This window comes from Pseudorca crassidens, chromosome 7 (genome assembly GCF_039906515.1).
Source record: "Pseudorca crassidens isolate mPseCra1 chromosome 7, mPseCra1.hap1, whole genome shotgun sequence".
Taxonomy (NCBI): Eukaryota; Metazoa; Chordata; class Mammalia; order Artiodactyla; family Delphinidae; genus Pseudorca; species Pseudorca crassidens.
The window spans coordinates 56,844,964-56,868,556 of NC_090302.1; the positions used below are offsets into that span (position 1 = coordinate 56,844,964).

At 42.2% G+C, this 23,593-nt stretch overlaps 1 protein-coding gene and 1 long non-coding RNA gene across 5 annotated transcripts in view; one reads left to right on the plus strand and one right to left on the minus strand.

The window, feature by feature from the left end:
* Positions 1–18,921: 18,921 nt before the first annotated feature.
* On the minus strand, positions 18,922–21,399 carry LOC137227834 (uncharacterized). Its single transcript, XR_010945020.1, has 2 exons — positions 20,175–21,399; positions 18,922–19,857 (listed from the first exon to the last, which is right to left on the minus strand). It is a non-coding gene; the product is annotated as an uncharacterized lncRNA (long non-coding RNA).
* Positions 21,331–23,593, plus strand: part of KDM4C (lysine demethylase 4C) — a 412,581-nt gene continuing 410,318 nt past the window's right edge. For 3 of the 4 annotated variants that reach the window (XM_067744340.1, XM_067744342.1, XM_067744343.1), the window contains exon 1: positions 21,437–21,560. The gene's annotated coding sequence lies outside the window, so the exon portion shown is untranslated. Of the gene's footprint in view, positions 21,561–23,593 lie in introns of all 4 variants that reach the window. The other variant, XM_067744341.1, reaches the window with a different exon arrangement.

The following is a 23,593-nucleotide window of genomic DNA, read 5'->3' on the forward strand; positions in this document are numbered from 1 at the left end:
TCCCTGACCAGGGATCGAACCTGCGTCCCCTGCATTGGAAGGCGGGTTCTTAACCACTAGACCACTGGACCCTCTTAACCTACTTTAATCTAATTTAAATCTTATCTTTTGGTCTTTAAGTTAAAATATTACAAACCTCATTTTACGTATAAAAAAATTAAGACCTAAAAGGTGAAGAAGTTGGCTTTCTATCACAGCTGGTTAGTAAAAGCACCAGGATTTGTACCCATGTCTGGAAACTCCAAAGCTCATGCTCTTTCATCTCCATACTGCCTTTTATACTTTGTGAGATGCTGGAAATAGTGTACCAACTTACACTATGTAGCAATAATCCCCTCTTTTTTATTGTTTTCAGTCTTGCTAGAGATTTATCAATGTTTTTTATCCTTTCAAAGAACCACCACCTTTTAGTTTCATTAATTTTCTGTATTGTTTTTTATTTTCAATTTTATCTCTGCTGTTATGATTTCTTCTGACTGCTTTGGGTTTATTTTGTTTTTTTCTATTTTCTTTAAGTTTCTTAAGTCTTAGATTATTGATATGAAACCTTTCTTCCTTTCTGATATAGGTATTTAATGCTATAAAATCGCCCCTAAACACCACTTTATCTGAATTCTACCAATTTTGTAATATATTTTCATTTTCGTTCAGTTTAAAATATTTCCCAGTTTTATTCAAATTTCATTTTCATTCAAATTAAAATCTTGTCTAATTCGAGATTTCCTCTTTGACCTATGAATTATTTAAAAGTATGTTGTTTAATATCCCTCTGATATTATTTCCCTCGCATCTGAACTTCCTTTAGCAACTTTTTAGAGCAAATTTTTTTTTTTTTGACAAAAACTTCTCTTAGTTTCCTTTTATCTGAGCATGTCTTTATTTCATCCCTATTTCTGAAGGGTATTTTCACTGGATATATAATTCTGAGCTGACATCTCTCTTTCTTTGGCACTTTAAAAATGTTATCCTTCCTTCTGCCTCCACAGTCATTTGAATCTTTGTTTACCTATAAGCAATGCATTTTTTTGGTAATAAATTTATTTATTTATTTATTTTTGGTTGCATTGGGTCTTTGTTGTCGGGTCTTCATTGCTGCGCGTGGGCTTTCTCTAGCTGCGGCGAGCGGGGTCTACTTTTTGTTGCGGTGCGCAGGCTTCTTATTGCGGTGGCTTCTCTTGTTGCAGAGCTTGGACTCCAGGAGTGTGGGCTTCAGTAGTTGTGGCACGTGGGCTCAGTAGTTGTGGTTTGTGGGCTGTAGAGCGCAGGCTCAGTAGTTGTGGCACATGGGCTCTAGAGAGCAGACTCAGTAGTTGCGGCGCATGGGCTTAGTTGCTCCACGGCATATGGGATCTTCTTGGAACAGGGCTCGAACCCGTGTCCCCTGCATTGGCAAGTGGATTCTCAACCACTGCGCCACCAGGGAAGTCCCAAGCAATGCATTGTTATTCTCTGGCTGTTTTCAAGATTTTCTTTGTCTTTAGTTTTCAGCAATTTGATTGTAATGGATTTTGATTCAAGTTCATTTGTATTTTCCTGTTTAGGGTTTGCTGACCTTCTTGAATCTCTAGGTTATTGTTTTTTTTGCCAAATTTGGTAAATTTTTAGCCATTGTTTTTCATACACACACACAAACACACACACACAATAATGCACTCTTTCCTCTTCTTCTGAAACTCCAGTGACATGAATGTTAGCCCTTTTGGTATTGTTCACAGATCCATGAGGTTCATTTTTGGCAGGGAGGAGATCTTTTTTTTCCCTCTGTTGTTCAATTTAGATAATATCTATTGATCTATTCTCAAGTTCATTGACTCTTCTGTTACATTCTTCTGTAAGATTTTTTTTTTAGTTATTGTATTTTCAGTTGTAAAAATTTTTTAAAAACTTTTTGCCTAATTTATTTAAAGAATGGTACTACTTTCTAGCATTTTTTTATTTTGTATTAGTATCTTCGTTTGAAATGCTAATTTCTCTTTCTCCCAAGGTTTTGCAGCCATCTCTACTACACAGTTAGGCTGATGGGCAGTTGTTTGCCAGCCACAGCTGGTTTTAGCTATGAAGTATACACATGTACTTAAGTGAAATATCAAATCTAGTAAAGAATCCATCCCAAGTTACCTCTACCTTCTTTAAATTTTCAGCTCTTCTGAGATGTCTACCTAGATATGTATCTTGTCAAAGTTTAAATCTCCCTTCTAATATGTTTAAATATATGTATCTCATAAGGGCAGTTTAAACTTTGGGGAAAAATGTTTCACTTTTACTTCGGATTTCATTATACATTCTCAGAAGCCTTAACCTTCACCCTTTTGATAACTTACAATTCTTCTTTGTTTGTTTGCTTGTTTTTGTGTTTGGTTTTTTTTAATTTTTGTCTTTCTTTTTCTCCAGTTCAATTATTTTTATTTGAACGTTTGGGCTGTTGCTCTCTGGGAAATGACTTCTCCCCAAGAGAACCCAATAAAAGAGTCTCTAAAAGTGTCCTCTTCACCTTTTTCTTTCTTTCTTTTTTTCATTGAGCTATAATTGACATATAACATTGTGTAAGTTTAAGGTGTAGATTTGATACACTTACATTCTGCAATATGATTACCACTGTAGCATTAGCTAACACCTCCATTATGCCACATGATTATCATTTCCTTTTTGTGGTGAGGACATCTAAGATCTAGTCTCTTAGCAACTTTCAAGTATATAATACAGTATTGTTATATTAACTATAATCAGAATGCTGTGTATTTGATCCCCAGAACTTAGACGTCTTCTAACTGCAAGCTTATATTCTTTGACCAACATCTCCCCAATTCTCTCACCCTCTTCCTAATTCCCACACCCTAAAACTTCTATTTGGTTTCTCTTTATATCTGCTACTTCTTTGCTAAGAGCTTCTGTCTTTCCATTCATTTCAAGAGTGTTTGCCCTTGTTGGAGGTTTTTAATAATAGCTGCTTTTTTTTTTGGCTGCACCTCACAGCTTGTGGGATCTTACTTCCCCAACCAGGGGTTGAACCCGGGCCCTGGCAGTGAAAGCACCGAGTGCTAACTGCTGGACTACCAGGAACTTCCAATAATAGCTGCTTTAGATTTTTTTTTTTTGGCTGTGTTGGGTCTTTGTTGACGCATGCGGGCTTTCTCTAGTTGCGGCAAGCAGGGGCTACTCTTCGTTGAGGTGCGCGGGCTTCTCATTGTAGTGGCTTCTCTTGTTGTGGAGCTTGGGCTCTAGGTGCGTGGGCTTCAGTGGTTGTGGCACCCAGGCTTAGTTGCTTCGCAGCATGTGGGATCTTCCTGGACCAGGGCTCGAACCCATGTCCCCTGCATTGGCAGGTGAATTCTTAACCACTGTGCCACTAGGGAAATCCTAGATTCTTTATCTGATAATTTTAACATCTGTGTGATCTCAGTTTTGGCATCTGTTCATTGTCTTTTCCCATGTACATTGAGATTTTCATGGCTCATCATATGTCAAGTACTTTTAGATTGTATCCTAGACATTTTGAATATAATGTTGTGAGACTCTGTGTCTTGTTTAAATCCTACGGAGTATTTTGATTTTTTTGCTTTAGTAGGCAATTAACCCAGTTTAGTTTAGACCACAGGTTCCATCTAGCCTTCTGTGGGTTTTGGTTTCTATGTCGGTTCCATTTTTAAAGTCTTTGCACTCTATTTGGATCTGTCCTGTATGTGGCCAGTGTGAAGCATGGGCAAAGGATTGTTACTTTAGTTGTCAAAGATTTTAGTACGCTACTTAGGATCAGATCCATGCATGTGCAGCTCAGGGGTGAGCTCAGGAATTTAGAAACAGCTTTTTGAGGTCACTTTTCCAAAATCCTCTTCTGTAACCTCATCACTACTGTTCAGTTGCCTAGGCTCCCTTTGTGGTCCTCTCACCAGAAAACTGGGGCTTTATTTACCTTACTCTGCTGCACACTTTCCCTGACCCATCCAGAATCAATTGCTAGGAAGACAGAGAGAAGGAGAGAAAAAAAAGCAAAGGTTGTTTTCCCCATTCTCTTGGGACCACAGATCATCCAGTTGGAGAGCAAGTTTCCCTTAGAGTTTTAGGTACCTGTTGCCACCACCACTGGTCACTACCAGGAGAACACTTTCCCTCTTCACCAGCCTGAACTAGAGGACTTCTAGAGCTATCTTTGTTCACATAGATATGTACTTCCTGGTTTGGAGCTGTGCTGTGACTAGGTTGGGGGATGTCAAAGGGGGAAGGAAGTGGTAAACTCAACTCCAGTTCTCTGGTACTGTGATTTCTGGTCTTCCCCAATTTACCTGCTTTTGTTTACTTTTCATAGTCCTTAGACTGTTCCCTGCATTCTGTCTAGGTTTTTTAGCTGGATGAGTGGAAGAGACAGAGCAAAGTGTGCTTACTCTTTTTTACCTTCAACTTGAACTCACGGTGTCTTTTTCTTTTTTTTTGGCTGTGTTGGGTCTTCGTTGCTGCATGCGGGCTTTCTCTAGTTGCGGTGAGCGGGGGCTACTCTTCGTTGCAGAGCACGGGCTCTAGGCGTGTGGGCTTCAGTAGTTGTGGCACGCGGGTTTAGTAGTTGCAGCACGTGGGCTCAGTAGTTGTGGAACGTGGGCCCTAGAGTGCAGGCTTAGCAGTTGTGGTGCATCTTAGTTGCTCCTCAGCATGTGGGATCTTCCTAGGCCAGGGACTGAACCCGTGTCCCCTGCATTGGCAGGTAGATTCTCAACCACTGCACCACCAGGGAAGCCCTCCACGGTGTCTTTTTTATACAAATAAACTTTATGCAAATTTGTTGAACATCTATTAGTACATGAAATAATAATAATGTTAATATTTTCCCCCTAAACCCAAGGCTATATCTTTAGTTGTGTGAAGATGAAACTACAATACAAACTCCCATATTACAGGGTATCATGGAGATTTAATTTTTGTCTAATTACCAAAGTAATATGTATGGAATTCAAAGAGTTTGAAAAATGTAGAAAAGCACAAATTTAATTTGAAACATAAATCTCTGTAATCCCAACACATAAAAAGAACCATTGTAGGGGCTTCCCTGGTGGTGCAGTGGTTGAGAGTCCGCCTGCCAATGCAGGGGACATGGGTTCATGCCCCGGTCCGGGAAGATCCCACATGCCACGGAGCGGCTGGGCCTGTGAGCCATGTCCGCTGAGCCTGAGCATTCGGAGCCTGTGCCCCGCAACGGGAGAGGCCACAACAGTGAGAGGCCCATGTACGGCCAAAAAAAAAAAAAAAAAAGGAACCATTGTTAAAATTTGTATAGATTGTTTCTAAGATTTTGTTCATTGTAAATATGTACACGTTTTAAATGTTTTAAATAAAGGTAAAAACATATTATATATTATTTTGTTTTTTTCTTTAACATAAGAATATATACTGTTATTTTTTCCTTTAACTTAGTTATTTTTTTCTTTAACATAGTAATATATTGGCCAGTGTTTTCTATGACAATAAATAGTATACACTACAACAAGCTTTTTAAAAAAATAATTTATTTTATTTATTTATTTTTGGCTGCTTTGGTTCTTCGTTGCTACGCGCGGGGTTTCTCTAGTTGCAGCGAGAGGGGGCTACTCTTTGTTGCAGTGTGCGGACTTCTCATTGCAGTGACTTTGCTTGTTTCTGAGCTCAGGCTCTAGGCACGTGGGCTTCAGTAGTTGTGCAACACAGGCTCAGTAGTTGTGCCTTGTGGGCCCTAGAGTGCAGGATCAGTAGTTATGGCGCATGGGCTTAGTTGCTCCACGGCATGTGGGATCTTTCCAGACCAGGGCTCGAACCCATGTCCCCTGCACTGGTGGATTCTTAACTACTGCGTCACCAGGGAAACTCAACAGCAAGCTTTTTGTTTGTTTGTTTTTTTGGTCTCAAAAAGACATTTTATTTTTTAACAGCAAGCTTTTTAACGGCAGCATTGAATCCTATAATTTATTTAGTCAGAACAACACTGTGAGGATTTAATATTTCAAAATTTTAGCTATCAAAATAATGGTAGGATAAGGTCTCATACACATAAATGACTCTCACCTCCAATTGATTCCTTGCAAAAAATGCCTGAAGTAGACTTGCTGGCTTAAAGGCAATGCACATTCTTAAGGATTTTGATACATCTATTCAAATTTCCTTCTAGAAAAGATGTTGGAATGTGAATTGATACCTATTTCTTTTTTTTTAAAATACATTTATTTATGTATTTATTTTTGGCTGAGTTGGATCTTTGTTGCTGCGCACGGGCTTTCTCTAGCTGCAGTGAGCGGGGACTACTTTTCGTTGTGGGGCGTGGGCTTCTCATTGCGGTGGCTTCTCTTGTTGCGGAGCACGGGCTCTAGGTGTGCAGACTTCAGTAGTTGTGGCTCGCGGGCTGTAGAGCTCAGGCTAAGTAGTTGTGGCGCACAGGCTTAGTTGCTCTGCGGCATGTGGGATCTTCCCGGACCAGGGCTCGAACCTGTGTTCCATGCATTGGCAGGCGGATTCTTAACCACTGCGCCACCAGGGAAGCCCCCTATTTCTTATTAGGTAGTTTTTTTCCTGTTTTTATATTGAATTAATTTTAAATTTACAGAAAATTTACAAGACTAGAACAAAGAATTCCCATATACCCTTTACTTAGATTTACTATTTTTGACATTTTGCCATATTTGCTTCCTCTCTCTTTCTCCACACACACATGCATGCATACACATGCACACATTAATTATTTATACTTTTTGAAACATTTGCATACATCATGTCTCCTTTCCCCTGAAAACTTTAGTTTGTATTTCTTAAGAAAAAGAATACTCTTTTACATAACTACAGTGCAGCTATCAAATTTAGGAAATTTAACATCACTAAAATACTTCAATATGAAAATAACAAGGGATCAAGAGGACTAAATACATCTGCTAGATAATTAATCCTCTTAAGTAGAGCTAATGAAATTAGGTCGACAGAAATGGTTTTTGTCAGCGCTGGGGGCTCCTGCCTTCTCAGTGGCATCACCGAGGCACTTCATTTAGGCAAAGCCATACCTACCTTGTACGCAACTATCACCAGCATCTCTGACAACTCAGGGCATGAGGCAGGCACTCAATGAATATCCATTTACTGAGTTAATGAGCAACAAGGATTACCCAAAGTTTGCACCTTTAGTCTCATGATTATTTTATTTTGTCCATTTGTTTGCTGTTGTTAAATAACAGGAAGTTAGAACAAGGGATAATACAACATTTTCTGCCTTCTATATGGAATCTGTAGCTAATCTCTGTTAACCTGAATAGTGGAAGTGGAAGTAGCTAAGAGAGTCTCCAAGTCTGACCAAAAATGGGGCTTCACCAGACAACATTATGTCACCTCTAAGGGGTAGGGTGGGGCGGAGTGGGGAGACGGGCTGACTTCTGCAGTCTCATTACAGACAGTCTTTGGAAAAACTTATTTCCAAACCTAGGAGAACTCAGGATCTAGTTCACATGTGACCTCCTTAAAAAAGTAGTAGCAGTTTAATGTCTGCCAAGCAAGAGGTGAGAATGGAGAATCTTTGGCAAAAGATCTGGCAAACATGAAGGGGAGCATGTTAGTCTCTTCTTCTATACCTGTGGTGTTTCTTTAACAAGAATTAGCTCATAGGACATTGATAAATAAGCCTATGCCAGTATAACAGTGGAAATTATGAGTTCAAGTGGAATTTTCCTCTGCACATTAATGTTTGGGAGCAATTAAAGGAAAAAAAGCAAAACAAAACAAAAACTTACAATGCAGGAAGACCTTAGGAAAAAGATGAAAATACTACAGAAACCCCCTGTTTAGAGAAAAAAATGTCTGGGTTAGTGATTGCAAAAACCTGGCTACACTTTCCCACGTTAAACTATTTTGGGAAGCTGTGTGTGCAGATGAAAAAGTGTAAAGATATTTCTCTGGGTGTTACTAAAATTTGATCAAGAATGCTATACCCCTTGGGCTTCTCTGGTGGCGCAGTGGTTGAGAGGCTGCCTGCCGATGCAGGGAACGTGGGTTCGTGCCCCGGTCTGGGAGGATCCCACATCCCACATGCCGCGGAGCGGCTGGGCCCGTGAGACATGGCCGCTGAGCCTGCGCGTCCGGAGCCTGTGCTGCTGCACAACGGGAGAGGCCACAACAGTGAGAGGCCCGCGTACCGAAAAAAAAAAAAAAAGAATGCTATACCCCAGATAAGATTTTAATTTTTTAAGAAATATTTACCTATTTATTTATTTTGGCTGCGCCGGGTCTTAGTTGCTGCAAGCAGGATCTAGTCCCCCGACCACGGATCAAACCCGAGCCCCCTGCATTGGGAGCACAGAGTCTTACCCACTGGACCACCAGGGAAGTCCCAAGATTTTAATTTTTGAGGAAATTAGTCTTTAAGGCCCTCAAGAACCTATCTTGTCTAAGAAGGAAGCAGAAGTCCCTAGCGCCTAACGTGGCCAGAGGTCCCCTAAGGGTGGCAGCCAAACACTCCGGAGGAGTTTTAACTGTGCCAGCAGTGGGACTGCTAGTGCTCTGGATAGGCTGCAAGTGGTCTACCCCATTCCTAATTAGCCCAAAAGTCCGCAATTGCACAGAAGTTGAGGTTTTTTAGGACCGCGTATCTGGAGTTACTGCAGAAACGCCTGTTCCACAGCAACGCAATCTCCTGGTTTCTATTTTACTAAAACTAAGTCCCCTGCCAAAGCTGTCTCTATTGTTCACGAAGGAGGCATGGGCACACAGACCTGGAGCCCTGTGCTCGGCGCGGGGGAAGGGGTGGAGGGCAGCAGCAGAGTCCTTGGGACCCTGGGAGGAGACTGCAGGGAGGAGGAGGTGCCAGGGGCGGGCTGGAAACTCCGGGCACTCAGCCAGGCAGGCGGGAACCAGCACGCGGAAGAGCTTTGCCTGCGGGGGCGGTGGGTGCGGGAGGGCGGAGAGATGGAGGCTCAAGGCCCGCTCCTTCTCCTGCTTCCGTGTCAGCACCTCGCTGCCCCTTCGCCTTTGACCCCGCGGGTCTCCCCGACGCGGCAGCGGTACAGCACAGCGGTGGCTTCAGTCGGCAGCCCACGCTGCGGACGACGCCCCGCGGCAGCAGTTCCGGACCCCTCTTCTGGGTCAAATGCCCCAAGGAAGGAGAGGGCGCCTCAAGGAGGGACTTGCCCAAGGAGCATGACAAGAATTGACAGCTAAGGAAAATTTAGCCTAGGGTTCTCAAACTTATTGGTCGTAGGACCCCCTTAACACTCTTGAAAATTGTCTCTGTGGGTCTGTCCATCGACATTTATTATATCAGGTTTTAAAACAAAGAATTTAAACAGTAATACAGGTGCCTTTCCATTAGCCTTCAGGGCAGTTTTGAAATCACTCCTAGTTGTAGCTGCAGAAAACCTCACTGTGAATGAGACCAGAAAAGGCCAATACAGTCGAAGTATTATAATGAAAATGGTTTTAACCTTGCCAATTCCTGGAACAAACTTTGACAACCACTGCTCCAAAAAAACCCACAGCTTAGAAACAGGGCCTTTATTTCCTGGAACGATTTAGACAGGAGCCCTGGGGAACCTAGACCAGGGTCTGTGCTGCTGGAGTTAGCTAGACAGTGACCTGCAGAATTTACAGGGGTGCCCTGGGATGCTGTGCACGTTTCAAAAAGGAACAGAACATTCCAAGTAACTAAACACAACATACTGAGAAGGATACACTTCGCTTGAAAGGAAAAAACCAGAAGCTCGTGACAAGGTACAGGAATGTCAATAGCCTCACAAGCTAAGAAATCACTTGGAAAGAACAGCCAACAAAATTGGAATGCACCTCTCTGATGAAGGGGCTAGATAAAATCAGGAAACATTTAAAAAGTAATCTAATTCCAGTGAAAAATATACTTGTTATGGTGTAAACTAAGAAGAAAATACAAAGAAATCTGTAGAAAAGTTTTAAGTTTATAGAAAAATGACGAGTAAGAATTTAGTATACCTTTTAGAGAAGATAAGATAGTTTTGTTTTTTTAACATCTTCATTGGAGTATAATTGCTTTACAATGGTGTGTTAGTTTCTGCTTTATAACAAAGTGAATCAGTTATACATATACATATGTTCCCATCTCTCTTCCCTCTTGTGTCTCCCTCCCTCCCACCCTCCCTAACCCACCCCTCTAGGTGGTCACAAAGCACCTAGCCGATCTCCCTGTGCTATGTGGCTGCTTCCCACTAGATATCTATTTTACATTTGGTAGTGTATATATGTCCATGCCACTCTCTCACTTTGTCACAGCTTACCCTTCCCCCTCCCCATATCCTCAAGTCCATTCTCTAGTAGGTCTGTGTCTTTATTCCCATCTTGCCCCTAGGTTCTTCATGACCTTTTTTTTTCTTAGATTCCATATATATATGTTAGCATATGGTATTTGTTTTTCTCTTTCTGACTTACTTTACTCTGTATGACAGACTCTAGGTCCATCCACCTCACTACAAATAACTCAATTTCGTTTCTTTTTATGGCTGAGTAATATTCCATTGTATATATGTGCCACATCTTCTTTAACCATTCATTGGTTGATGGACACTTATGTTGCTTCCATGTCCTGGCAAGATAGTTCTTAATGAAGCAAAACTACTTGAAGAGAAAGTTAAGTGTACTCTGTCATGTGACAAGAAGAGGAAGTTGAAATGAGCAAAACAGGAAAAACTAAAAGTACATCAAAGGTCTCCAAATGAGAGGAAAGGATCTCTCGATTATAAAACTGATGATGCTAAAGTTTTGAATAATTATCTTGCACAGATCAGTTATGTGCAGGTCAATTCTGAAACTGAGGGCAAAAAAAAAGAAAAAGAAAATAAAAAAGAAATTGTATTTTCTGAATTAGACAATGGAGGCCCAGGGGATCAGCAAGTTGAGAAAGTTAAAGACAGAGAAGATAATACTATCAGTTATCTATTGTGGCATAATAAACAACCCCAAAACTTAGTAGCTTAAAGCAGCAATGATTTATTATTATCTTTAAATGATTCTCTGGGTGGGTTGACAGTTTATCTGCTGGTTTTACCTGGGCTCACTGGTACAGAAACATTCAGCTGAAAGACAGTTGGGCTGGAAGGTCAATGTGACCTCACTTAACATGTCTGACAGTTGGTGCTGTCCATTGCGAGCTTTGGTTCTTTCCCACGTGACCATTATTCTCTAGCAGGCGAGACTGGCTTCCTTACATGATGGTCTCAGGGCAGCATCATAAAAGGGTAAAAGCAGAATCTGCAATGTCTCTTAAGATCTGGCTTTGGAAGTCACAGAACATCACTTCTGCCACATTCTGTTGATCAAATCAAGTCACAAGATGAGTCCAGATTCACAGCGTGGGGAAATAGATAACCTCTTGATGGAAGGAAGAGCAAAGTCATTGCATAGGAGCATGGGAGAAATTTGTGGTCATATTTTGTATTTTATCGTAACAGAATGAATATAACAAAGAAGACGCTAGCTATATTAACATTAGTTTCAGTAGAGAAACCATTTACAGCTTTATCTGAGTGATGAGATGTCAATTATGCATGGTTGGAAGAGCACTTAAGGAAGGTGGAGCAGGTTACTTGATCATTGTAGACAGTGCAAGGTCCCTTGAAAATATAAAGCTTCAAGCTGAAAATTGGACTCATTGATCAGACAAAATACCTTACTGGAAAAATTTGAGCAGAGAAGAAAGATTAGGAACAGTTAGGTACAGCAGAAGGGAAATATTAAAATTAGTGTATTTGGGCTTCCCTGGCGGTGCAGTGTTTGGGAGTCCTCCTGCTGATGTAGGAGACGCGGGTTCGTGCCCTGGTCTGGGAGAATCTTGCATGCCATGGAGCGGCTGGGTCCATGAGCCATGGCCGCTGGGCCTGTGCATCCGGAGCCTGTGCTCCGCAACGGGAGAGGCCACAACAGTGAGAGGCCCGCGTACCGCAAAAAAAAAAAAAAATTAGTGTATTCAACAAAATAGAGGGAAACTATAGAGTATGAAAATATCTTATAAGGCAACACGTTGTTCTGCAGAAGAAAGCCCATGGCTATTTGATCCTTGTTTGTGATACTGAAAGAGCTATTATTGCCAGAGAGATGAAGCAAGCCACATTTCTGAGACAGAAATTAATAGAGGAATGAGTTAAAAAAAAAAGTTGCTAATGCTCTGAAAACCAGGGATTGTTAAAGCAACATTTTGTAGTCTCTTTCCAACTAATACACAAATTTCATTTCCAAGAAACAGAGTCCTTTATTTTCTGTTATAATCAGAGACTATAAAAGTAGCAATACAATATCTGATGTCTCCTTCAGTGAAAGGATCTTTTAAGTTCATGCCTGAGGGTGGAGGGGTACAGTACTCCTCAGTGATGAGGGATCTTCTGTGAAATTACAGGTACTCTGTGATCATTAGTAGAAGAGATTTGCTTAGACTGGAACCCTGATGCAGTCGGTACTAATTAGTATCGCCCCAAATTCTTCCCCTTCCACCACAGTGGATGGCTTGGTTGACTCTGATACAAATCCCAACCCGTCTCAGGTTCACCTATCACAAGCTTACTACCAGCAGGGCCTCTGTTTTCTCCTGGTCAGTGTGGACCACTTCCCCACCACAGGGACTTCATGGGCCTGAAACTTTTCTTCTACCTTTTCTTTCTGGCTCCACCTGAGGCCTAAGAGAGGCATACCTGGCCTCTACCTGAAATATATGGCCTGTTCTATGATTATTAAATCTATAAACACTGGCCTCTACCTTTTATCTTTAGTAATATGTTTTTGCTAATTACCAATAATGCTGCTCTTAACATGTATTTTGATGCATATATATATGCAGACTTAGGGGAGAAATTGCTGGGTCACAGGGTATGCATATGTTCAACTTTAGCAGGTAATGCCAGTTTTCCCAGTGGGAGTGAGCACTTAAAAGATATATAAACAAAAGTCCTTCACTTCACTTGCTGAAGACCCCAAAGCATTTTTTATGGAAAATAAGTATTAACTTACGATGAAACATAGATAAAGTATGTATAAAAAAAAGAATTTGTTTTCATTTTGGCAGAGACAATAATTTCTCCACCAAATAGAACATTTTGTTTCTATAATTCATACCAGAGTACTATTTCCTAGCATATTTCAATAAAGCTTGAATGAGTGAATTAATTAATAGGTCTTCTGCATAGATTGGTTTAAATCAGATACACTTTAATACACTGGAAATTATATGGTATTTAATGGTTAGATATGTTGTAAGATAGACTTATTACTCCAGATAATTTTTTCTTGGGTTTACAGTGTAAACCAATACACCTTGTTCCATTAAACCTCTGGCTTACAGACTAAAGAAGTTGGTTAACACACACATGGTATTGTCATATGCTGTCGTAAATGGACCTGCTGCTTTCCTTACTAACCAGAAGTGATTTCAGCAAACTAAGGAGAGAAAATATTTTAAAAATCATCCCCCTTTTTATTAAAAAAATAATAATAACAAGGCATACCTTGTTTTTGTTTTTTATAACTTTATTTATTTAATTTATTTATTTTTGGCTGTGTTGGGTCTTCGTTGCTGCACGCGGGCTTTCTCTAGTTGTGGTGAGGGGGGCCTACTCTTTGTTGCGGTGCCCGGGCTTCTCATTGCGGTGGCTTCTTTTGTTGCAGAGCATGAACTCTAGGCACATGGGCTCAGTAGTTGTGGCTCATGGGCTTAGTTGCTCTGCAGCATGTGGGATCTTCCCGGATCAGGGCTCAAACCCATGTCCCCTGCATTGGCAGGCAGATTCTTAACCACTGCACCACCAGGGAAGCCCCATACCTTGCTTTATTTTACTTCGCTTTATTGTGCTTTGCAGATAATGTGGTTTTTACAAATTGAAGTTTTGTGGCAACCCTGCATTGAGCAAGTCTATGGTCACCATTTTTCCAATAAAATTTGCTCACTTCCTGTTTCTATGTTGCATTTTGGTAATTCTCACAATATGTTGTGAGAATTCTCACAAAATTTTCGTTATTTTATTTGTTTTGATGATCTGTGATCAGTGATCGTTGATGTTACTGTTATAATTGTTTTGGGGCACCACAAACCACACCCACATAGGACGGCAAACAATTGATAAATGTTGTGTGTGTTCTGACTGCTTCACTGTTCCCCCTCTCTCTCCCTTGTTTTGGGCCTCTCTATACCCTGAGACACAGCAGTGTTCAAATTAGACCAAGTCATAACCCTACAATGGCCTGTAAGTGTTCAAGTGAAAGGAAGGGCTGCACATCTCTCACTTTAAATCAAAAGCTAGAAATGATTAAGCTTAGTGAGGGAGGCATGTCCGAAAGCCAAGATAGGCCCAAAGCTAGGCCTCAAGCAAAGTACTTAGCCAAGTTGTGAATGCAAAGGAAAAGTTCTCGAAGGAAATTAAAAGTGCTACTCAAGTGAACACACAAATGATAAGAAAATGAAGCAGCCTTTTTGCTGATATGGAGAAAGTCTGAGTGATCTAGATAGAAGTTCAAACCAGCCACAACATTCCCTTAAACTAAAGCCTAATCCGGAGCAAGGCCCTAACTCTCTTCAATTCTATGAAGGCTGAGAGAGGTGAGAAAGTTACAAAAGAAAAATTTGAAGCTAGCAGAGGTTGGTTCATGATGTTTAAGGAAAGAAGTCATCTCCATAACATAAAAGTGCAAGGTGAAGCAGCAAGGGCTGATGTAGAAGTTGCAGCAAGTTATCCAAATCTAGCTAAGACGAAGGTGGCTACATTAAACAACAGATTTTCAAGGTAGATGAAACAGCCTTATATTGGAAGAAGATGCCATCTAGGACTTTTATAGCTAAAGAGGAGAAGTCAATGGCTGGCTTCAAAGCTTCAAAGGGCAGAATGACTGTCTTATTAGGGGCTAATGTGGCTGATGACTTGAAGTTGAAGCCAATGCTCATTTACCATTCGGAAAAGTCCTAGGGCCTTTAAGAATTATGCAGAATCTACTCTGCCTGTGCTCTATAAATGGAACAACAAAGCCTGATTGGCAGCCCATCTGTTTACAAGATGGTTAACTAAATATTTTAAGCCCACTGTGGAGACCTACTGCTCAGAAAAACAGATTCCTTTCAAAATATTACTGCTCATTGACTGCTCAATGTACTTGGTCACCCAAGAGCTCTGATCCAGGTGTACAACAAGATTAGTGTTGTTTTTATGCTTGCTGACACAACACCCATCCTGCAGCCTATGGATGAAGGAGTCATTTTGACTTTCAAGTCTTATTATTTAAGAAATACATTTCATAAGGCTATAGTGGCCATAGTTATCCTCTGATGGATCTGGACAAAGTCAATGGAAAATCTTCTGGAAAAGATTGAGCATTCTAGATGACATTAAGAACATTTGAGATTCATGGGAAGAGGTCAACATTAAAGGAATTTGGGGGACTTCCCTGGTGGCACAGTGGTTGGGAGTCTGCCTGCCGGTGCAGGGGACACGGGTTCGAGCCCGGGTCCGGGAGGATGCCTCATGCCGTGGAGCAGCTGGCCTGTGCACCACTGCTGCTGAGCCTGCGTGCTGCGGCTGCTGGGGCCCGCGTGCCTGGAGCCCATGCTCTGCAACAAAAAAAGAGGCCACCGCCATGGGAGGTTTGCACCCTGCAGCGAGGAGTGGCCCCCACTCGCTACAACTAGAGAGGGCCTGCGCGCAGCAGCGAGGACCCAACGCAGCCAAAAATAAATAAATAGAATAAATAAAGGAATTTGGAAGAATTGGATTCCAACCCTCATGGATGACTTTGAGGGGAGTGGAGAAAGGAGCTGCAGACGTGATGGAAATAGCAAGAGAACTAGAATTAGAAGTGGAGCCTGAAGATGTGGCTGTATTGTTGTAACCTCACGGTGAAACTTGAATGAATAAGGAGTCACTTCTTATGAATGAGCAAAGAAAGTGGTTTCTTGAGATGGAATCAACTCCTGGTGAAGATGCTGTGGAGATCGTTAAAATGACAACAAAGGATTTAGATTAGTATATAAACTTAGTTGATAAAGCAGTAGTAGCATTTGTGAAGATTGACTTTAATTTTGAAAGAAGTTCTACTCTGAGCGAAATGCTATCAAAGAGCTTTGCATGCTACAGAGAAATTATTTGTGAAAGGAAGAGTCATTTGATGTGGCAAAATTTATTGCTCTTATTTAAAGGAATGGCCACTGCCACCCCAAGCTTTAGCAACCACCACCCTGATCAGTCAGCAGCCGTCAACACCGAGGCAAGACCTTCCACCAGTAAAAAGTTTACAACCTTCTGAAGGCTCAGATGATGGTTAGCGTTTTTTTGCCAATAAAGTATTTTTAAATTAAGGTCTGTACATTTTTAAGACATAATGATATTGCACATTTAATAGACTACAGTATAGTGTGAACATAACTTTTATGTACACTACAGAACCAAAAAATTAATATGGCTCACTTTATTGCAGTGGTCTGGAACAGTCCCCACATTATCTCCAAGGTATGCCTGTATATTCTTTGCCTGCAACTAAAAAGGATTTGAAATATCAGTATGTATATAATATGGCTGAGAAAGCTAAAAAATTACTTATGCTAACAAAATTATTGTATTTCATTGTGAGTTACTGACAACACTGATAAAGAAACTATCCAAGTTAGGGAAACAGTAGAGAGAAAACTCTTTCAGTTACTGAAATTCTTAAGGGTCAATAGGAGCAAAGGAAAAAGACACTCAGTTTCCTTTTCACTTGTTTTTGCCTTCAAGTTTTCCCCTTTCTAATCAACAAAAAATTTTGTTCAAAAGGAAAGGGAAGGTTCAGAAGTTTTACCCTTTATTTATCAAGTTAAATCAACCTGGGTGGTCCATTTGTCAAAAGGTGGGTAAGAAAGTTGCTATAAAAAATATACAAATATTAACATACTAAATATTTGAAAAACCTTTTAAATTTAAATGTCACTTATATAAAAGTGCACAAATCATAAGTGTACAGCTTGATGAATTATCACAATTATTATCATCCAGGTTAAAAAATAGAACATAAGCCACACCCCAGAGGTTCCTTTCCCCTCCCCTCCCAATTGCTCCACCCCTTTCTTCTCCTCAAAGGCAACCATTATTTTGACTTTTTTTTTTTAATAAATTTTTAAAATTTATTTATTTATTTTTGGCTGTGTTGGGTCTTTGTGGCTGCACGCGGTGAGCAGTGTGGTGAGCAGGGTCTACTCTTCCTTGCAGTGCACGGTCTTCTCATTGCGGTGGCTTCAGTAGTTGCGGCACGTGGGCTCAGTAGTTGTGGCGCACGGGCTTAGTTGCTCCGTGGCATGTGGGATCTTCCCAGACCAGGGCTCGAACCCGTGTCCCCTGTATCGGCAGGCGGATTCTCAACCACTGCGCCACCAGGGAAGTCCCCGTTATTTTGACTTTTAACACCATAGAATAGTTCTATCTATTTTTAATGTTAAATAAATGGAATAACACAGCATGTATTCTTTTGGGTCTGTCTTCTTTCACTTACCATTGTTTTTGTGAGATTGTCATTCTGTTCTGGGTAGCAGTAATTCATTTATTTTTATTGCTGTATAGTTTTCCATTGTAGAAATTTATTGACATTTATATCTCCACTTAACTGCTGATAGATACCTGGGTTGTTTCCAGTTTGGGGCCTCACAAGTAATGCTATAAACCTTTTTGTGTATGTGCTTGATGCATATGTATATGTATTTCTATTTCTCCACATTGTCACCAATGTTTGTCAGTTTTTATTTTTGTGGATGTATGTTGGTATCTCATTGTGGCTTTATTGTGTGTTCCATGAGAGCAAGGCCACATCTGTCCTGTTCATAGTTGTATCATTATCCAAAACCTGTTCATAAAACATAGTACAAATAATAACAGTAATACATAATAAAAAGGATTGATTTAAACAACTATAAATACTGAGTTTGCAACTTCAACTTAGGTATGTAGTTTTTATTTGCTAAAATGAATGGTTTTTATTGTTACGATTTTTTTTTTTTTTTGCGGTACGTGGGCCTCTCACTGTTGTGGCCTCTCCCGTTGTGGAGCACAGGCTCCGGATGCGCAGGCTCAGCGGCCATGGCTCACGGGCCCAGCCGCTCCGCGGCATGTGGGATCTTCCCAGACCAGGGCACGAACCCATGTCCTCTGCATCGGCAGGCAGACTCTCAACCACTGCGCCACCAGGGAAGCCCTATTGTTATGATTTGATGTCATAAATAAGTCCCAATGTTTTCCTTGATGTGAAAGAAAACATAAACTACCTCACTTGTTCCCCCAGCACCCCACCCTTCCAAACACACATGTACAAGTTTAGGACAATGGCCCAGGGAGAACTAGAAGCCCTAGGGAAAGAAATGACATATCTCCCCAAAGCTTTAATTTTATTCAAATATTTTGATGGGGAAATTAAAATTTTAACTGGTAATTTTAGGTGTTTTTATTATATTAAACACAGACATAATGGTATCCAAACTGACTGAATATTTAGCTTATACAGAGAGTTGACTCACTTCAATGTCTAGCCCACATCCTTGGTCACCATATTCTTCTTGGTCATTGTGACTCCCTAGTGGAAAAAGACTGGAAAGCTTTGATAATGATGGGGAATTAGTGAAGTGTTTCAGTTGTGTGGAATCATGATCCACAATTTTTATTTTAGGAGGGTAATTCTGACTTGCAGTACAGAAGATGAGTTGGAGGGGGAGGGGGTGAGTGGAGAATGCATTGGAGGTAGGGAGATCATTAGGAGACTTTTGTAATAATCCCGGTAAGAGATAAATTGATCTGAACTTCAGAACACAGGACACAGAGAAGAACAGGTACCAAAATTTCTAATTTTATTAGGTACTCACTATCATATTAACTATGACACTTTAAAAAAATCATCTAAACATCTAGTTATTGGTTGGTTTGTATTATACCTGTAGAAGTAACATACATATATGATAATGATAAATGGAAACATTAATGAGTATTACTATTATTTATTTATATTTGCAAAAGTCTAATGGACTTCAATATATTCAAAATTAGACTATATTATTTAGTAGTGTATCAATTTATCAATTTGCTGCGTTATACATATCTTAAGAAATTTATAAGTATTGTCTCTGAGGTGAACAGTAGTTCACATAACATAAGCTTCAAGGAAAATCTATGTATCCATTATACAGCCTCCATCTTATTACAACTGGCATTTTTAATTGGACGTAAATAATTTACTACATGGCTAAAATGTTAATTTTCATTGTAATTTACAACAGAGATATTTCAATACATTAGGGACACAACATTTTCTGTGACATGAATCCAGTTGATCTTCTAATAGGCTCACTTCAATTTCCAAAACTGTGAAGTGGTTAATAGATTCACACAGTGCTTTACAGCTTTTGAAGTGTTTTGACATTGTACAGTATCTTCTTTAATGTTCAAAAATGCTCAAAGTCAGCAAAACTGATATGTCACCCTCATTTTTCAGATTAAAAAAACTGAGACTCGATTTACTGTGTTAGACAAACGTTATTTGTGCAGTATTATGTGTCTACAAATTGTGAGTGGACTGGAATTCAGGTTTCCAGACTTTTAGCTTTGGTGTACTAGGTTCCTCGTCTAATACAGCATATGGCTTCCAAGGACCCTGGTGTTTAGTAGTTGACATATTTCCTTTTTTTTTTCTTTTTGTTTTCTTTTTTTGCGGTATGCGGGCCTCTCACTGTTGTGGACTCTCCCATTGCGGAGCACAGGCTCCGGACGCGCAGGCTCAGCGGCCATGGCTCACGGGCCCAGCCGCTCCGCGGCATGTGGGATCTTCCCGGACCGGGGCACGAACCCGTGTCCCCTGCATCGGCAGGCGGATTCTCAGTAGTTGACATATTTCTTAATCTCAATACTTCGGTTTTCATATCTGTAACAAGGAGGTAATAATCATACCTATTCATTGAATGATTATAAGGATTAATTTCGTTAATATATGTGAGGCTCTTAAAACAGTGTCAAGTTCACAGTAAGCCCTAAATGAATGCTGTTATACGTTTATTGTTTTAGCATATCCGATTGACTTGTAAGGAGGGTTGGGATCCTCATAGTATACACATTTGGAAAAGTCCCAGTTGAGTTTACATATTAGGTAAGTTCAATCGTGTACCTATGTGGGTAATAATTCTAATTTAATGACTTATGAAATGTGGTGACCCAATAATTCCATTAGCTTTACTTAATCACCCATATTTCATCTGTCCTCGCAATGCTCCTTCCAGGGAGAAAAGACTCCCAGGGTGCGGTAAGTGGACCTGTTTAGATATTAAAAAAAAAAACAGAAATCAGTGGATTGTAGTAGAAAACTCAGCATATGAGACAGCCCGAGTGTGCTCAGAAGTGTAAGGTTCTGCCCAATCTTTCTTCGCCGAGAAGACGTTAGAGGAAACGTCACAAAGGACCCAGCTGGGAACTCTACAGGAAGTTAAAAAAATTGTTCAGCTTTGCAAAACACCTGGTGCTCAGCCATCTGTCTTTGGTAGTACAAAGACCTTAGTTAAGTAAGGTCTGTGTGGTTCTTTCTGACACCTTGGAAGACAGAGGTACAGCACAGAAATAACAAGTTGTAGCAAGCTAATTTAAGTACGTCTGAGGGGTCCGGAGGTACCTGCACTTCCTGTTACTACAATTCAGGCCATAGTGCTGTCACCCCAAGTTTTTGAGAGACCCCCCCCGTCCGAATTCCTATGGGGGTCGCCTCGGGACTCAAGAGCACACCTGCGCGGTGCGGAACTTGTTCCGCGTAGGTGACTGCAGTACAGGGCAGTTTCACTCCCCTCGGCTAACAGCACAGCTTCTCGCTTGAGTTACTTGTTAAAGGGTTGGCAGGCACACACCCTTCGCTCACTCGGGATCTCCCATTTCGGTCTGGAGGCTCAGGAGCCCCGGCCGTATGACGCTGTCCTTGCTGCCCAGCAGCGAGCAGCGACATCCTAGCCAGGCTCGGCTGGGCATTCCGAGGCCGCACCCAGGGCAACGCCACTCTGACGTTCGCGTTCCGGAGGCCGCCATAGGCCCGCGTCGGAACCCACGGCGACGTGTGGCGCGTGGACTCCATCAGGTCCAGCCCTGAGGGAACCCGGTAGGCGCTTCCAGGCAAGGTTCTGTGCAGCTGTTCCTTCCTTCTGCTCAAGTGTCTTCCCGTTCTGGGCAAAAGGGGACATGTCCGTCTCCAGAAAACACGAAGCGCGGCGGGAGCCTAAGCTAAGAACAGTGCGGAAGATTAAGCCCAAAGCAAGAAGGTGCCTGGCACCTTTAAGCTGTTTGGAAGTTCACGTGACCCACTAAGTGCCGGGCCCCGCGGTCACGTGACGGCGCGCGCGCCCTCGCGCAGGGAGAGCCGGCTGGCGCTGTGCGCGCGCCTTCGCCGCTGTCTCCCTGCCCCTCGACGGGAGGGTGAGGAGCGGCGGAGTCATCGGGCGACTGGGTCCCGGTGCGCGTGCGCAGCGAACAGCTGTCACCCAGTGCGGAACAAGTCTTCCAAATTTCCCGAATCTCCCTGGGCCGGAGGCCACCGTTTGCCTTCTCACCTTCCTCTTCTGGGTCGTGTCCTCTCCCTCGCTTGCGCGCCAGGTAACTGCTTTTCCGGAGTCCGGGGGATGGGGACCGTTGGGGGAGGGGCCCGGGCGGTCTTCCTGGCACTGCCCGGCTCTGCGCGGGGCAGCAGGGGGTGCCGGCGTCCGGCGGAGCGGAGACGCCGGGCCAGAGACGCTAGGTCCGCGGCCGCCGCGACTGTCACGCTGGCGAGAGAGCGGCCGGCCATGGTCTTGGGGTGGGAGGCGGGAGCCAGTGACAGCCCGCTCCGGCCCTCCGGGGGTTCGGTCCCCAGGCTCGCCGTTCTCCCGGGGGCCGGAGTCAGGGTCGGGCTCCTTGGAAGGGGCGCGCGGGTGGTCCGGGGATGCCTACTCCTTACCTTTCCCCTCCCAGCCCGGTCTGCGGTGGACTCCGCGGAGGCCGGGCCTGGTGCGCCCCTCGGGGCCGTCTCTTCCCTGGGACTCTCATGACCCGCGGGGTGAGGGTGAGGGCTCCTCTCCAGACTACCCCACCGTAGGTAGCCAGCTCCTCTCTCGGGTCCGTCCTTAGCCCCTGTGGCTATCCTATTGGTTTTTCCGGCGTGGGGCCATTTCTTCCTGCAGTGCCTCTAGCCACGATGCGGTGTAGACAGTGGGTGCTTAATAAATATGAGTTGGATCGGGTCGCGTGGAATGCCAGGCATAGGACGTGGCGGGGGGTGGGAATGTGAAGAAAGGAGCCAGGCAGGCTGGGGCTCCGGGCTCGAGCTTGGGGTTTTCCTCGGGGCTCAGCCAATGAAACCAGCAGGGCTCGATTCGGATGCTTTCCGGGTGAACTCGGAGCCAGTCTCCCCTTGAGCTGCAACCACGCACGTCTGCACGGTCTGGTTTTGGTTGTGGGCGAATGCCAGGGAGCGTTTTTGTGTGGTTCCTCCCCCTGGAGAAGAGAGGGCAAACTTTTTTTTTTTTTTTTTAGCAGTTGGTAAATTACCCTGCTGGGTGATTTATCAAGCGCTGCTTCGGAAGTGTAGGTTAAAAGTTGCAGCCGGTCCACTCTTAACCCTTGTGGAAGTTTTTTGGTAGGCTCGGTTCACCTACGTTCGGACCAAACTTTGCCCTATTTCACCCACTTGAATTTGCAGTATTTTTTATTTTTAATCTCGGGAAACTCAGCGTCACTGTTCCTATGGCAACGGTTACTAATATTCTAATTTCGAAGTGTCGTGTTTGAAAATTAGTGGCTTTAAATATTAAAGGTCCATTTTTACTTTGTAGCACTCAGTTCTTTATGATCATTAGTCTAGGTCTCCTACCTTGCGGGTCCCCTCCCAACTCCCAGGCTTTGTTTTGGAATGTGTCACACGGTTCGGGTCTTTTAGGCCCTCTTTCTTCCAATTTAAGGTCTTATGAAAAGTTTGCACATAATCTTTACAGCACCCTACGAACTTGGCAATACAATTTAAATCGGAGACTTGTTTCATTTTATTAACAGACTGTAATCTGTTGCTTTTGTAAAGTTAAAAACATATTTTAAACATTGCATGTGCACAAATGCTTAAAAGAAGAATCTGTTAACCTTCAGTAAGAATGCAGATTTTAGGAGGCTGAACAGGTACTTAATTTTAAAAAAGCTTCTTAGACTTAAATTTCAATTTAAGGACGAAAATCTGGTATATTGAGTTCTCTTCTAGACATCGTAATCATACAGGGCTAGGTTAGGTCCCGCTGGGGTACAGTCTGAATTCTTTGCTCTTCTCATCGTTTTCTAATTGCCTGTTGATTGCCTTTTCTCCTCTACGAGAATGTTAGAGCTCTGACAGGTTTTGTGTGTGTGTGTGTCTTCTTTGTTCTATTTCCAGCAGTTTACCATAGTGCCCCAGTGCTCAAAATACCCTGTTTCTTAATAACAGCTTTATTGAGATATAATTCACATACCATAAAATCCACCTATTTAAAGTGGATTTTTTTTCATGGTATTTAGTATATGTATAGAATTGTGCAACCATCAGCACAATCAATTTTAGCACATTTTTATCACCTCAAAAAGAAATACTTTCCCATTAGCAGTTACTGTCCATTTCTTCCAAATCCAGT